Source organism: Entelurus aequoreus, linkage group LG11, assembly GCF_033978785.1.
Source record: "Entelurus aequoreus isolate RoL-2023_Sb linkage group LG11, RoL_Eaeq_v1.1, whole genome shotgun sequence".
In the NCBI taxonomy this organism is placed as follows: Eukaryota; Metazoa; Chordata; class Actinopteri; order Syngnathiformes; family Syngnathidae; genus Entelurus; species Entelurus aequoreus.
In genome coordinates this window covers 20733164-20747876 of record NC_084741.1, presented here as the reverse complement: position 1 = coordinate 20747876, position 14713 = coordinate 20733164, and the positions used below count along the sequence as shown (strand labels likewise).

The 14713-nt window shown below is 37.4% G+C and overlaps 1 protein-coding gene across 3 annotated transcripts in view; it reads left to right on the top strand.

Moving 5' to 3' along the window:
* Positions 1 to 14713, top strand: part of znf385d (zinc finger protein 385D) — a 528085-nt gene that overhangs the window by 95999 nt on the left and 417373 nt on the right. Inside the window, exon 1 of one of the 3 annotated variants that reach the window (XM_062062665.1) lies at positions 14038 to 14101. The exons of the other annotated variants lie outside the window; for them this stretch is intronic. The gene's annotated coding sequence lies outside the window, so the exon portion shown is untranslated. Of the gene's footprint in view, positions 1 to 14037; positions 14102 to 14713 lie in introns of those variants that run through there. 3 annotated transcript variants of the gene reach the window in all.

Genomic DNA, 14713 nt, shown 5'->3' with positions numbered 1-14713 from the left:
TCCAGGTTGTTTTTGGAGAATCTGACTAAACCTATCTATTATCAAAAATAGATTCAGCAATTAGTCTTATCGATCCGGCTCTCTCCAGGCAGAAAATGTTTACACTTTAAAGCAAACTGCTTACCTTGTGATGCGCGCGTGCAACACACTGTCTGCCTGACAGAGAGAGCGGGAGCGGCTGTCGACCAGTAGCTTCTGGGCCATCCTGTTCGTGACGCCAATTTGTGTAGTGGATTGTCCGAAGCTTAAGCAGGCAACAAAAGTAGTTTAGTACAACAAATTTATTTACCCATTATCAGACGTGCAGGTTGAATTGAGTTGGCCGTGCAGACAGACCACATGTACTCCGGAGCAAACAAGACACACACAAGCCAAAATCACTTCGAGTTCCGGTCTTCTGCCATTTTTTATATGTCTTTTGTGCGTCACTGTTTTTTATCTAGTGCGTCATGATTGTTTTGTTTTGGTTTGTCTGTTCCAAAACAACCTTGTATCTCTTAGTCATATTTGGAAAATCTAAACATTCTCTAGACAGGTTGGCATAACTCCATATTCACCTTTGTCCCACAACTGGTCCATTCAATGGCACAAAATAGAAGAGAATTGAAAATGAGCGGACATTCTTAATAGACAAGAAATATAGGTCAAAAGGTCAGAAATTCTACGACCTTTCTGACCGTAGAAAGGTCGTAGAATGGTCGTAGGTGTGTAAATTATTCAGTTACACACCTCAGAGGAATATTTTGGTACTTGACACATGTTACAGTTAGCATTTTTGCATGTTGATATTGGCATGCCAGATTTTTTAGCACATTTTTTCAGGTATACACCTGGGCATAAAATATTTTGTGACTTGACGAATGATACCTGTCAGTATGCTAGCTCTTTTTTTTAAGCTAATTTTGTATGAAATACAATGCATATTTTGGTACTTGATCCATGTTAATGTTAGCAGGCTAGCATTTTATACACATTTTCAAGTACATACCTCAAAGTAATATATGTTGGTACTTGACGTAGATTAGAGTTGGTATTTCAGTATTCTAACATTAGCATGGTAGCTTTTTTGCTAGTTTTGCATCTGTGTCAAATATTTTTTTACTTAATACCTCTTAGCATCCTAACGTTAGTATGCTAGCTTTTTTTTTTTAGCTTTATTTGTAAGTATTACCTCAATTATATTTGATGCATGCTAACGTGACGCTGAGTAATATGTTTTTGTGTTACAGTTAGCAATTCAGCATGCCAATTTTAGCATGCCAGCTTTTTTTCAAAGCTAATTTAGCAAATATGCACCTCAGCGTCAAGTATTTTGTCAATTGACGAATGATAACTCTTAGCATGCTAACATTAGTATGCTAGCTTTTTTTTAAGCTAATTTTGTGGGTATACGCCTCAGTCATATTTTGGTACTTGATGCTAGCAGGCTAGCATTTTGAAAGCATTTTTAAAGAGACTCCTCAGAGTAACAGTTTAATACTTGAAGTATATTACAGTTAGCATTTTGGCATTCTAACATTAGCAGGCTAAGCTTTTTTTGTAATTTTACAAGTATACACCTCTATGTCAAATGATGAATGATACCTGTTAGCATGTTAACTAACATTGGTATGCTAACTTTTTTTTTAAACTAATTTTCTAACCTCAGTCACAGTTTGGCACTTGATACATGTTAACGTTAGCAGGGTAGCATTTTAAACTTTTTTCCCAGGTAAACACCTGGGATAATATTCTTTTGGTACTTGACGAATGTTCCAGTTAGCGTTTTAGCATGTTAACATTAGCATACAAGATTTTTTTTTTACCTATTTCAGCAGGTTTACACCTCAGTATCATATATCTTGGTATTTCATCTATGCTAATTATGGGCCTGATGCAATGCAAGCGCCCATCCACTGCTGCTTGCAGCCCATATAATTATTGCTCATACTTCAAACTTTATTATTCTTGTTCCACACGTTTTTCTTACGTCTACCACGAGACGAACCGGCCAACGAAGCCCCACATATGTTATACCGTCGGAAAGGTCTCGTTCGCGCCGATGGCGGAAATCTGAATTGGGAACATTTCGTGTTACCATAGCAATGCTGTTGATGAAAAAAAAAAAAATGGGCCAATTGAATGGGTACGCATCCTTTTGTCTAATACGAGACGTACCGGTCAACGAACCCCCACATATGTTATACCGTCAGAAAGGTTTCGTTTGAGCCTATGGGCGTATTTTAAGTTGGGAACATTTCACGTTACCATGGCGACGCTATTCATGAAAAAAAAAATGGGCCAATTGAATGGGTACCTTTTTTATAATGGTGAATATTTCCAGTAGAACGCTCCAACCTGCGAGATTACCTCCTTTTGTAGCTCAGCCATACTTTCACGTAGTCCGGTGCTTAACGTCTCATTTTGTTCATACACTTGTCTACTTTAACCCTTTAAAAATGTGATGTCCAATGTTTGGTTTTGGCTGGATGGCCATCGGAAGGAGGCGAGCGCCATCGGCCTTCCTCCATTAAAGCGGACGGTTCACACTCCAATTCACTAGAACATGGAAGCCCCCGAAAATTAGCTTTTTCTTTGGTGAACAACCTGTCCTCACGGCCACATCTTTTATGCCACTGTCATGTGTTTTCGGTGAAAACGTTGACACTCATGTCCTCTCTCAGAAAATTTCACTTTTATGGAGGTCATGTGTCCCGTTTGGCTTCAGGTGGCCCTCAAAACCAAGAAAGTCAGCTAAATCTCCCATTGACTCCAATGTTAGATGTTGGCACGAAAAAACTGAAAAACACAAACATTCTTATTTTCCTACTCGCTCTAACTCTGCCATTTCTCCACTTATCGGAAATCTGACAACATCGGATTGTTCCTCAAAGCCTTGATGCGCTCACGGTTTTCACAAAAAGTCCATGTCTCTAAGCATTTGCCCACAATCAGACATTGTTCGGCATGACATTTTTCAACAAATTCTACATAAACTGGGTTCATCAGTTGCAGTTGGGTTCATCTAATTCAGTGGTTCTTAACCTGGGTTCGGTGAGTCGGCCTCAGGGGTTCGGCGGAGCCTTCGCCACGGAGGTAAAGACACATCCGACTTATCGTGTAAATAAAAACTTCTCCCTATCAGCGTATTATGGATACCCCCAAACAATGTTCCCCCTAATTTTCCATCTGATTTGCAGGTTGTTTGATTGATCGATTTAAACTTTTACTAGCAGATTGCAAAGGAAGAGAATACATTATATGAAACAGTACAGTTTACACCAGGGTTGGGCAATTAATTTTTACCGGGGGCCGCATGAGCAACCCGAGCACTGCTGGAGGGCCACATCGACAATATTTCAATTAAATTTTGCTCAATATTATTTTTGATATACACCGTAAGATAAATAATAATAATAATAATAATAATAATACTAATAATAATACTTTCATTTAACCTAACTTAACTTTATACCAAAAGCACTGCTTTGGAAATAATTTGTACCCCTTTCAGAGATCACATTTAGTTCCCCTTAAACATCCTCATGTTGCACAATGAAATGTAAGCATAGGATGAAGTGTGCATTCCTGTAACTTTCTCTAGTAACAGCATTCCATGATTAATATCAATAAATCAACATTAATAATAAATGACAGTAGAATAAGCACACATATGACTGAGGAGTAATAGTGTAACTTTGTGTGGTGTTTGAGTTGTTTGACTTTTTGTGTGGCCATAAGCGCACCAATGGTTTAGTGGTATGCGTGTTGGTGACAGATGACAAGTTGGTTTTGGCCTGGTTTGTACGGCAGAAAATGACTAGTTTTTCGAGATAGAAGTTTTTTACTCATATTTTTTGGTGTGGTTATGGCCGAATATAAACACTTTTGCTCAATAAAGTCCTCGAAGCATCTCGATAGACGTTACAATAATTGAACGGTGTTCAATTGAACGGTGTTGACGAACACCGTTAGGGCCGCTTGTTGTCACTGTCACTCAGAGTTGCATTGCAAAATTACACCAAATAAATGTGTTTATTTTGTTTAGAATTCAGGTGGGTTTGATTTGGTGCGCGGCATATACTGTATTTGCTGTGTGCAGAGGACGCTTGAACAGTGCGCAATTGCGCAGGCGCGCACCTTAGAGGGAACGTTGCTTGGCAGTCCATGTCTTGTTGAAAACACGCCATTTGTCATCAACTTTTCTCTTTTTAGCGTCTCGGGTGTAAACCGTGCATCACTTGTCGCTGTGCACCTTCACTCACACGTTACACAGGGACATACGCCCATAAATAACACTTTTCAAAATAAAAGCAGCACAGTTGTATTGCGCGCACGACATAGATGTTTTTTCAACTTTATTTTGTAATTTGTGATTGCAGCTGTTCATGTTCACTCACAATCACGCACGCGCATACGTCCGCACGGAAGTAATACAAATAACGCCTTTCAAAACAAAAGCAGCACCGTTGTATTGCACACTCGACATAGATACTTTTTAAAATGTATTTTGTAATTTATGATTGGCCTCAAGCGGGCCGGACAGGGACACACAAAGGGCCGGATGTGGCCCGCGGGCCGCAGAATACCCAGGTCTGGTTTACACAGTACAGTACATATTCCGTACAATTGACCACTAAATGGTAACACTCGAATACATTTTTCGACTTGTTTAAGTCGGGGTCCACGTTAATCAATTCATGGTAATGTGTGTAAGGTGTGTAATTTGTTGTGAGTTCATGCACTGTGTTGGTTTTGTTCTTTGAACAAGGTGATGTTCATGCACGGTTCATTTTGCGCACCAGTAAAAAAACATATGACTTTTTCTTGAATTTGAAAAAAAAGTACATTTTATTTTTCACTAAAGAAGGGTTCGGTGAACGCACATATGAAACTGGTGGGGTTCGGTACCTCCAACAAGGTTAAAAACCACTAATCTAATTACATGAAGTCCTCAGGTATCTTAGTCTGGTACAGGGCTAACAGTTCAATGGGCACACAACATAGACAAAAAGGGTACTAAAATCATGTTTTTTTTTCTATCTGCGTTGACATCCAGCAAGTTTGCTAGCAGTTAACGTGCGTTAACGCTAACATTAGCATGCTAACAGTCATATATGATCTTGTACGTTGTAATAGTTTTGCATTATGGTGTGTATGTACACATGTTGTGTATTGTACATGTTGAAATGATGTTGTATAATATATGTTATTTGTTTTTTCAAAATGGTGGGCTCATGGGGCAGGGTGGATCATAATAATGTTCTCAAGACACATTATTGTTAGAACATGATTAAAAAAAATCAGCTTTGCAAAAATATTGGCTCTAATTAGTTAAAAATGAAGCTGAAATAATATTGTAAAAATGAGCGGAGGTGCATGAATGACTTTGTTTTTTGCTCCTCCTGCAAACCTTCAGCTTTATTTGCGCGGTCTTGACAGGAAATGATCCTCAAAGGTGCTCACATAAAATAAACACTTTTAATGCATCCTCTTCCAGACTGGATGCGCCCAAGCTTCTGCTCGCCGAGGATCGGGGTTATGGTCACCCCGGAGGACATGTCATTCTTGGACGGACTTCTTAGACGCATTTGTGCTGATGTCATCACAAACGCCAAACAAGCTCAGCGCGATGTTGCCTCAGGAAGGCGGAGGAGGTTTGTTGCTCTTCGAAGTTGACACGAACGTTGGAGATGGAAAACGGCACCTTGTTTGTTGTCAGCAGGGAACAATTCCTCACAAACACCTCATGACTCTGGTTTGGATTCCCCTTGAAGGACGGATATTTAATCCGTGCGGATCTTTTGTTTTTGGCTTTTTTTTTTTGCTCTCTGAGCTGAAACTTTTAGTGTCAAAGGTCCAATGTTAACTAGAAAATGTGTGGAAATGCTGAAAGCCAACTGACATGCTAACAGTTAGCATGCTAGCCAGATAGTGTCTAGTAACGATTGATTGATTGATTGAAACTTTTGTTAGTAGATTGCACAGTACAGTACATATTCCGTACAATTGACCACTAAATGGTAACACCCCAATAAGTTTTTCAACTTGTTTAAGTCGGGGTCCACGTTAATCAATTCATGGTACAAATATATACTATCATAATACAGTCATCACACAAGTTAATCATCAGAGTATATACATTGAATTATTTACATTATTTACAATCAGGGGGTGGGATGTGGTGGGGGGAGGGTGTTAGTCAAGGGTTGAAGTTGCCTGGAGGTGTTTTTTTTGGTGCGGTTTTGAAGGAGGATAGAGATGCCCTTTCTTTTACACCTGTTGGTATCGCATTCCATATTGATGTGGCATAGAAGGAGAATGAGTTAAGACCTTTGTTAGATCGGAATCTGGGTTTAACGTGGTTTGTGGAGCTCCCCCTTGTGTTGTGGTTATGGCGGTCATTTACGTCCTGGAAGTAGTTTGAAATGTACTTCGGTATCAGGGAGGTGTAGCGGATTTTATAGACTAGGTCGGGGGTCGGCAACCCGCGGCTCTAGAGCCGCGTGGGGCTCTTTAGCGCCGCCCTAGTGGCTCTCTGGAGCTTTTTCAAAAATGTATGATGAATGGAAAAAGATGAGGGGGAAAAAATATATTTTTTGTGTTAATATGGTTTCTGTAGGACAGGGGTGTCCAAAGTGCGGCCCGGGGGCCATTTGCGGCCCGCAGCTAATTGTTTACCGGCCCAAAATGCTATTGTAGAAATAAAAAAGAACATTAAAAAAAGTGGAATGATGTGAAATCTAACGAGAAAAAGTTGCAATGTTGACACAAAAGCTGCCATGCAGGCTGGTTTTTTTTCTGTTTTTTTTCTTCATTTTTCTTTTTTTGCCATTGTTTAAAAAAAAATAGTGACAAAAAATCCATGTTATAATGAATTATTTTCAGGGCTCCAATTACTTCAAATATTTCACTTTAAAATGTTTTATGTGGTATATATATATATATATATATATATATATATATATATATATATATATATATATATATATATATATATATATATATATATATATATATATTTGTCCTGTCCAGCTTTTCAGGCAAATAATATAGTAGATGGGGATGCCCATATCGGCTGTTCAGATTTACTTTACAAAAGAGAAGTGTAGGATACTTCTCTTGTTGCCTTATTTGTATTTTGACTTTATTAAATGTATTTATATTATCATTTGGTGCAGCCGGGCCGGAGCAGGAGGGGATAGAAAGAGAAGAAAAGGAAGACAGAGGGGGGAATTGTGGGGACAAGAGGGGGATTAGACAGAGAGACAAAAACAACAGCAGCAAACACAACAACAACAACAATAATAGAGCAACATCAGCAAATACGACATGTACAAATATGATGGTAAAAGTAATAGCAAATAAGCAGTTAGCGAAAATAAAAAAGAATACAGAAATGACAATGAGCATTATTACACTAAAAATGGAGCAATACAAATACCAATAGAAATAGCGCTATTGATAATGAACAATACCAATACTTTACCTCTATTATCAACAATACAGTTGTTCAAATGCAACAATACATATACGTAATGATAACTTGATATACGAAAGAATGCAGAAAAATGGGGGGGAAAGAAGAGAAGCAACCTAAATATTGCACATATTGTGTAGTAGCCATATAAAAACAACGTTTTCTTTGACAAAAGCGCATAAAACAAACAAAATAATAGTTCCAGCATAAAATCGACAGATATATCTGAAGTTTATCTCGTAACTTAAGTGTTGAAAGTAAAAGAAAAACCTAATAAAAAAGTATGACTTTTAGTGGGGCACCTTTTGGATCCCAAATATATTTAGTGATTTTTTATTTATCTTTTCACTGTGATTACTCAAAAATATGAAATAATTAAAATCAATGGTGTCCTGCATTATTGATCTTTTAGGGCTCTAATTACTAAATACTGCATATTTCAGTTTTACTATAAAAAAACTAAGTTGTTTTTGACAGAAAAGCCATAAAACATTTTTTAAAATTTGTATTACTTTATATCAACTTGAAGTTGATATAGAGATTTACTGTAAGCGTTAAATAATTAAAAAAAATAATAATCTGACTTTTTTTTAACATTTTAATGACTGAGACCCTTTATGGTCTAAAGGTAAAATAAATAAAAAATGCATATATTTTGTTATGGTTTGAAAATGAAAAATATCAAAATGACCCCCACATGCTTTAATTTTTTTGTGTGCGGCCCTCAGTGGAAAAAGTTTGGACACCCCTGCTGTAGGAGGACAAACATGACGCAAACCTCCCCAATTGTTATAAAGCACACTGTTTATATTAAACATGCTTCACTGTTTCGAGTATTTGGCGAGCGCCGTTTTGTCCTACTAATTTTGGCGGTCCTTGAACTCACCCTAGTTTGTTTACATGTATAACTTGCTCCGACTTTCTAGGACGTGTTTTATGCATACTTGCCAACCCTCCCGGATTTTCCGGGAGACTCCCGAAATTCAGCGCCTCTCCCGAAAATCTCCCGGGACAAATTTTCTCCCAAAAATCTCCCGAAATTCAGGCGGAGCTGGAGGCCACACCCCCTCCACCTCAATGCGAACTTGAGTGAGGACAGCCTGTTTTCACGTCCGCTTTCCCACAATATAAACAGCGTGCCTGCCCAATCACGTTATAACTGTAGAATGATCGAGGGCGAGTTCTTGGTTTCTTATGTGGGTTTATTGTTAGGCAGTTTCATTAACGTCCTCCCAGCGCGGTAACAACACACAACAACAGCAGTCACGTTTTCGTCTACCGTAAAGCAGTTCGTCTGCCGTAAACAGCAATGTTGTGACACTCTTAAACAGGACAATACTGCCATCTACTGTACATGCATATGTGACAATAACATCTACGGCTTTTAGAGAGTGCACAACTGCGCACACAACAAGGAAACAAAGCAGAAGAACGAGGAAGATACAGCCATGGCGACGCCGACGCAGACGACGAGTAAGATGAAGAAATGCGCTTATAAGTTCCAAGCCGCAGCTGCGATTGGACCTGGATAGCCTCCGGGAAGAAGTAGTGGACTACCAAGTGCTTGGCAGTGAAGATCTTCCTCAGGATGCAAAGATTGACCGGTTTTGGGCCATGCTAGGGAGAGATGGAAGATTCCAGACTCTAGTACATTTGATGAAAGCGCTTTTGTGCGTGCCACACAGCAATGCATCATCAGAGAGGGTGTTCAGCATGGTTAGAAAAATAGTGACAGAGAATAAAACAAGGATGGACAATTCAACCCTTAACTCAACAATGAGTAGATGAGTGTTATGTGTGTGTATAAGTGTAAATAAATGAACACTGACATTCAAGTATCTATTTTATTAATATATATATATAATATATATATATATATATATATATATATATATATATATATATATATATATATATATATATATATATATATATATATATATATATATATATATATATATATATATATATATATATATATATATAGCTAGAATTAACTGAAAGTCAAGTATTTACTATTAACACAAATACGACTGTATATACGACGGATACCGCCCTCCAAAATAGTCTCTCTATTTTTGATGAAATAACATTAGAGGAATTATTACAGCGTGTAAGTGGGATAAAACAAACAACATGTTTACTTGACCCACTTCCTGGGAAACTTATCAAGGAACTGTTTGTATTATTAGGTCCATCAGTGTTAAATATTATAAACTTATCACTTTCCTCCGGCACTGTTCCCCTAGCATTCAAAAAAGTGGTTATTCATCCTCTGCTCAAAAGACGTAACCTCGATCCTGACCTCATGGTAAACTACCGACAGGTCTCCCACCTTCCGTTTATTTCCAAAATTCTCGAAAAAATTGTTGCACAGCAGCTAAATGAACACTTAGCGTCTAACAATCTCTGTGAACCTTTTCAATCTGGTTTCAGGGCAAATCACTCTACGGAGACAGCCCTCGCAAAAATTACTAATGATCTATTGCTAACGATGGATTCTGATGCGTCATCTATGTTGCTGCTTCTTGATCTTAGCGCCGCTTTCGATACCGTCGATCATAATATTTTATTAGAGCGTATCAAAACACGTATTGGTATGTCAGACTTAGCCTTGTCTTGGTTTAACTCTTATCTTACTGACAGGATGCAGTGCGTCTCCCATAACAATGTGACCTCGGACTATGTCAAGGTAACGTGCGGAGTTCCCCAGGGTTCGGTTCTTGGCCCTGCACTCTTTAGTATTTACATGCTGCCGCTGGGTGACATCATACGCAAGTACGGTGTTAGCTTTCACTGTTATGCTGATGACACTCAACTCTACATGCCCCTAAAGCTGACCAACACGCCGGATTGTAGTCAGCTGGAGGCGTGTCTTAATGAAATTAAACAATGGATGTCCGCTAACTTTTTGCAACTCAACGCTAAGAAAACGGAAATGCTGATTATCGGTCCTGCTAGACACCGACATCTATTTAATAATACCACCTTAACATTTGACAACCAAACAATTACACAAGGCGACTCTGTAAAGAATCTGGGTATTATTTTCGACCCAACTCTCTCGTTTGAGTCACACATTAAGAGTGTTACTAAAACGGCCTTCTTTCATCTCCGTAATATCGCTAAAATTCGTTCTATCTTGTCCACTAGCGACGCTGAGATCATTATTCATGCGTTCGTTACGTCTCGTTTCGATTACTGTAACGTATTATTTTCGGGTCTCCCTATGTCTAGCATTAAAAGATTACAGTTGGTACAAAATGCGGCTGCTAGACTTTTGACAAAAACAAGAAAGTTTGATCATATTACGCCTATACTGGCTCACCTGCACTGGCTTCCTGTGCACTTAAGATGCGACTTTAAGGTTTTACTACTTACGTATAAAATACTACACGGTTTAGCTCCAGCCTATCTCGCCGATTGTATTGTACCATATGTCCCGACAAGAAATCTGCGTTCAAAGAACTCCGGCTTATTAGTGATTCCCAGAGCCCAAAAAAAGTCTGCGGGCTATAGAGCGTTTTCTATTGGGGCTCCAGTACTATGGAATGCCCTCCCGGTAACAGTTAGAGATGCTACCTCAGTAGAAGCATTTAAGTCCCATCTTAAAACTAATTTGTATAATCTAGCCTTTAAATAGACCCCCCTTTTTTAGACCAGTTGATCTGCCGTTTCTTTTCTTCTCTCCTCTTCTCCCCTGTCCCTTGCGAGGGGAAGTTGCATAGGTCCGGTGGCCATGGATGAAGTGCTGGCTGTCCAGAGTCGGGACCCCGGGTGGACCACTAGCCTGTGCATCGGTTGGGGACATCTCTGCGCTGCTGACCCGTCTCCGCTCGGGATGGTTTCCTGCTGGCCCCGCTGTGGGCTGGACTCTCGCTGATGTGTTGGATCCACTGTGGACTGGACTTTCACAATGTTATGTCAGACCCACTCGACATCCATTGCTTTCGGTCTCCCCTAGAGGGGGGGGGGGTTACCCACATATGCGGTCCTCTCCAAGGTTTCTCATAGTCATTCACCGACGTCCCACTGGGGTGAGTTTTTTTTTCCTTGCCCGTATGTGGGCTCTGTACCGAGGATGTCGTTGTGGCTTGTGCAGCCCTTTGAGACACTTGTGATTTAGGGCTATATAAATAAACATTGATTGATTGATTGATTGATATTTCTTATATATATATATATATATATATATATATATATATGAAATACTTGACTTGGTGAATTCTAGCTGTAAATATACTCCTCCCCTCTTAACCACACCCCCAACCACGTCCCAGCCCCCAACCACGCCCCCACCCCCCACCTCCCGAAATCGGAGGTCTCAAGGTTGGCAAGTATGGTTTTATGTCACTTCTTGCACAAAGGTGAGTTTTTTTTATGTTATTGACTGGTGTGGAGTGCTAATCAGACATATTTGGTCACTGCATGACTGCAAGCTAATCCATGCTAACATGCTATTTAGGCTAACTGTATGTACATATTGCATCATTATGCCTCATTTGTAGGTATATTTGAGGTCATTTAGTTTCCTTTAAGCCCTCTTAGTTCAATTTATATCTCATAACACACTATCTGTATGTAATATGGTTTTTAATTTTTTGCGGCTCCAGACAGATTTGTTTTTGTATTTTTGGTCCAATATGGCTCTTTCAACATTTTGGGTTGCCGACCCCTGGACTAGGCTCTTGGGCAGGGGTCCCCAAACTTTTTGACCCGGGGGCCGTATTGGGTTAAAAAAATTGACCAGGGGCCGCGCTATATATATATATATATATATATATCAATATATATATATATATATATATATATATATATATATATATATATTGATATATATATATATTGATATATATATATATATATATATATATATATATATATATATATATATATATATATATATATATATATATTGATATATATATATATATATATATATATATATTGATATATATATATATATATTGATATATATATATATATATATATATATATATATATTGATATATATATATATATATTGATATATATATATATATTGATATATATATATCAATATATATATATATATATATATATATATATATATATATATATATATAGATATATATATTGATATATATATATATATATATATATATATATATATATATATATATATATATATATATATATATATAGATATATATATATATATATATAGATATATATATATATATATATATATATATATATTGATATATATTGATATATATATATATATATATATATATATATATTGATATATATTGATATATATATATATATATATATATATATATATATATATATATATATATATATATATATATATATATATATATATATAGCGCGGCCCCTGGTCAATTTTTTTAACCCAATACGGCCCCCGGGTCAAAAAGTTTGGGGACCCCTGCCCAAGAGCCTAGTCCAGGGGTCGGCAACCCAAAATGTTGAAAGAGCCATATTGGACCAAAAATACAAAAACAAATCTGTCTGGAGCCGCAAAAAATTAAAAACCATATTACATACAGATAGTGTGTTATGAGATATAAATTGAACTAAGAGGGCTTAAAGGATATATATATATATATATATATATATATATATATATATATATATATATATATATATATATATATATATATATATATATATATATATATATATATATATATATATATATATATATAGCGCGGCCCCTGGTCAAATTTTTTTAACCCAAAAGTCATATGTCCACTGATGTTTAAAAACTCTACACTCGGAGTCTAATTTATGTTTCCCCAACGATTTCGCCATTTTTTCCCCTCATTCACTAATTGACTGAAAGATTGCGCACTTGCCGCCTTTGTGGCGCAAGCGTGATAACGTCCCGTTACCGCTGGGAAAATGCATTTTTAGACAATATGATTTGCTTGAGCGGCTAGGAGACCCAATAACAAGCGGTAGAAAATGGATTGATGGATGGGTTAAAAAGGACAGATTAAAAAAAATGTATATATACCATTTTTTTTTTTTAGTCGGGACTACCCGCAGGCCGGATTTTGAACGCTGGCGTGCCGTATCTGCCTAGGAGACCCAGTAACAAGCGGTAGAAAATGGATTGATACATGGGCGAAAAGGGACAGATTAAAACAAATAATAATAAAAAAATTTTTTATATATATATATATCTTTTTAATTGGTATTACCCGCGGGCCGGATTTTGGATGCTGGCGTGCCTTATCAGCCTAGGAGACCCAGTAACAAGCGGTAGAGAATGGATTGTAGGATGGGTGAAAAAGGACAGATTAAAAAAAATTATAATAAAAAAAATAAAAAATTATAATAATAATAATATATATATATTTTTTTTTACTTGCTAATACCCACGGGCCCCATTAAAGACTCTTTAAGGTCAGAAAACTCGATTTAAATACTGTTTATAGACTCATTTTTTTGTGGTGTCAAGGCTTACTATGTATTTCTATGCAGCATGCGATATTTAGTTACACCAGCAGATGGCGCTTGGTGCCTTGGGTGTCATTAGCTGGCGCTGTAGAAGAAGTCTGTCAGTACGTGATATGAAAAAAAGCAGATGCATCAAGCTCCGGTTGTAACGCTGTTTTAATTGTTTTGCAGGTAAGTTGGTTTGCATATAGCACATACAAGCGTAGTATAATATATTCTGTACCTTTTAGAGTAAGCAACGTTAAGCTAAGAGTCTGTTTTGTTGATTTTATGAGTTAAAAACGAGTCACATTCGGGGTTATTTTCTAAGATGGCGGACGTTGGTCCGACGGTAACCACGGTGACGAAGCAAAAATACAGTTACCTTTAGTTTAAGAGTAAGTTCACGACATAAATTCTCAGAGATACTTGAAAATAGGGCGTTAAATGCCATTTATGTTACAAGGACATACTGAACGAACTTTTGAGTGTTGTATTTATCATAAGCACACCAGATATGTGTCAAAGCTGACCTACACTGCAAAAACTGAAATCTAAGTAAGATTAAATATCTCAAATAAGGGTGATATTTGCTTATTTTCTGTCTGAAAAGATTGTAACAAACGCACCCAAGTTCCCCGGGTGTCTTTGCCACTACGCAATTAAGGAGTCACGGGTGGGACCTGATATTCAGCTGGGAATGATTAATATATTAAATAAACACAAGACATGTATAACTATTAGCCACAAAACGATCAGGCTTATATTTAATATGCCACAATTTAATCCCGCATAGCAAACAAC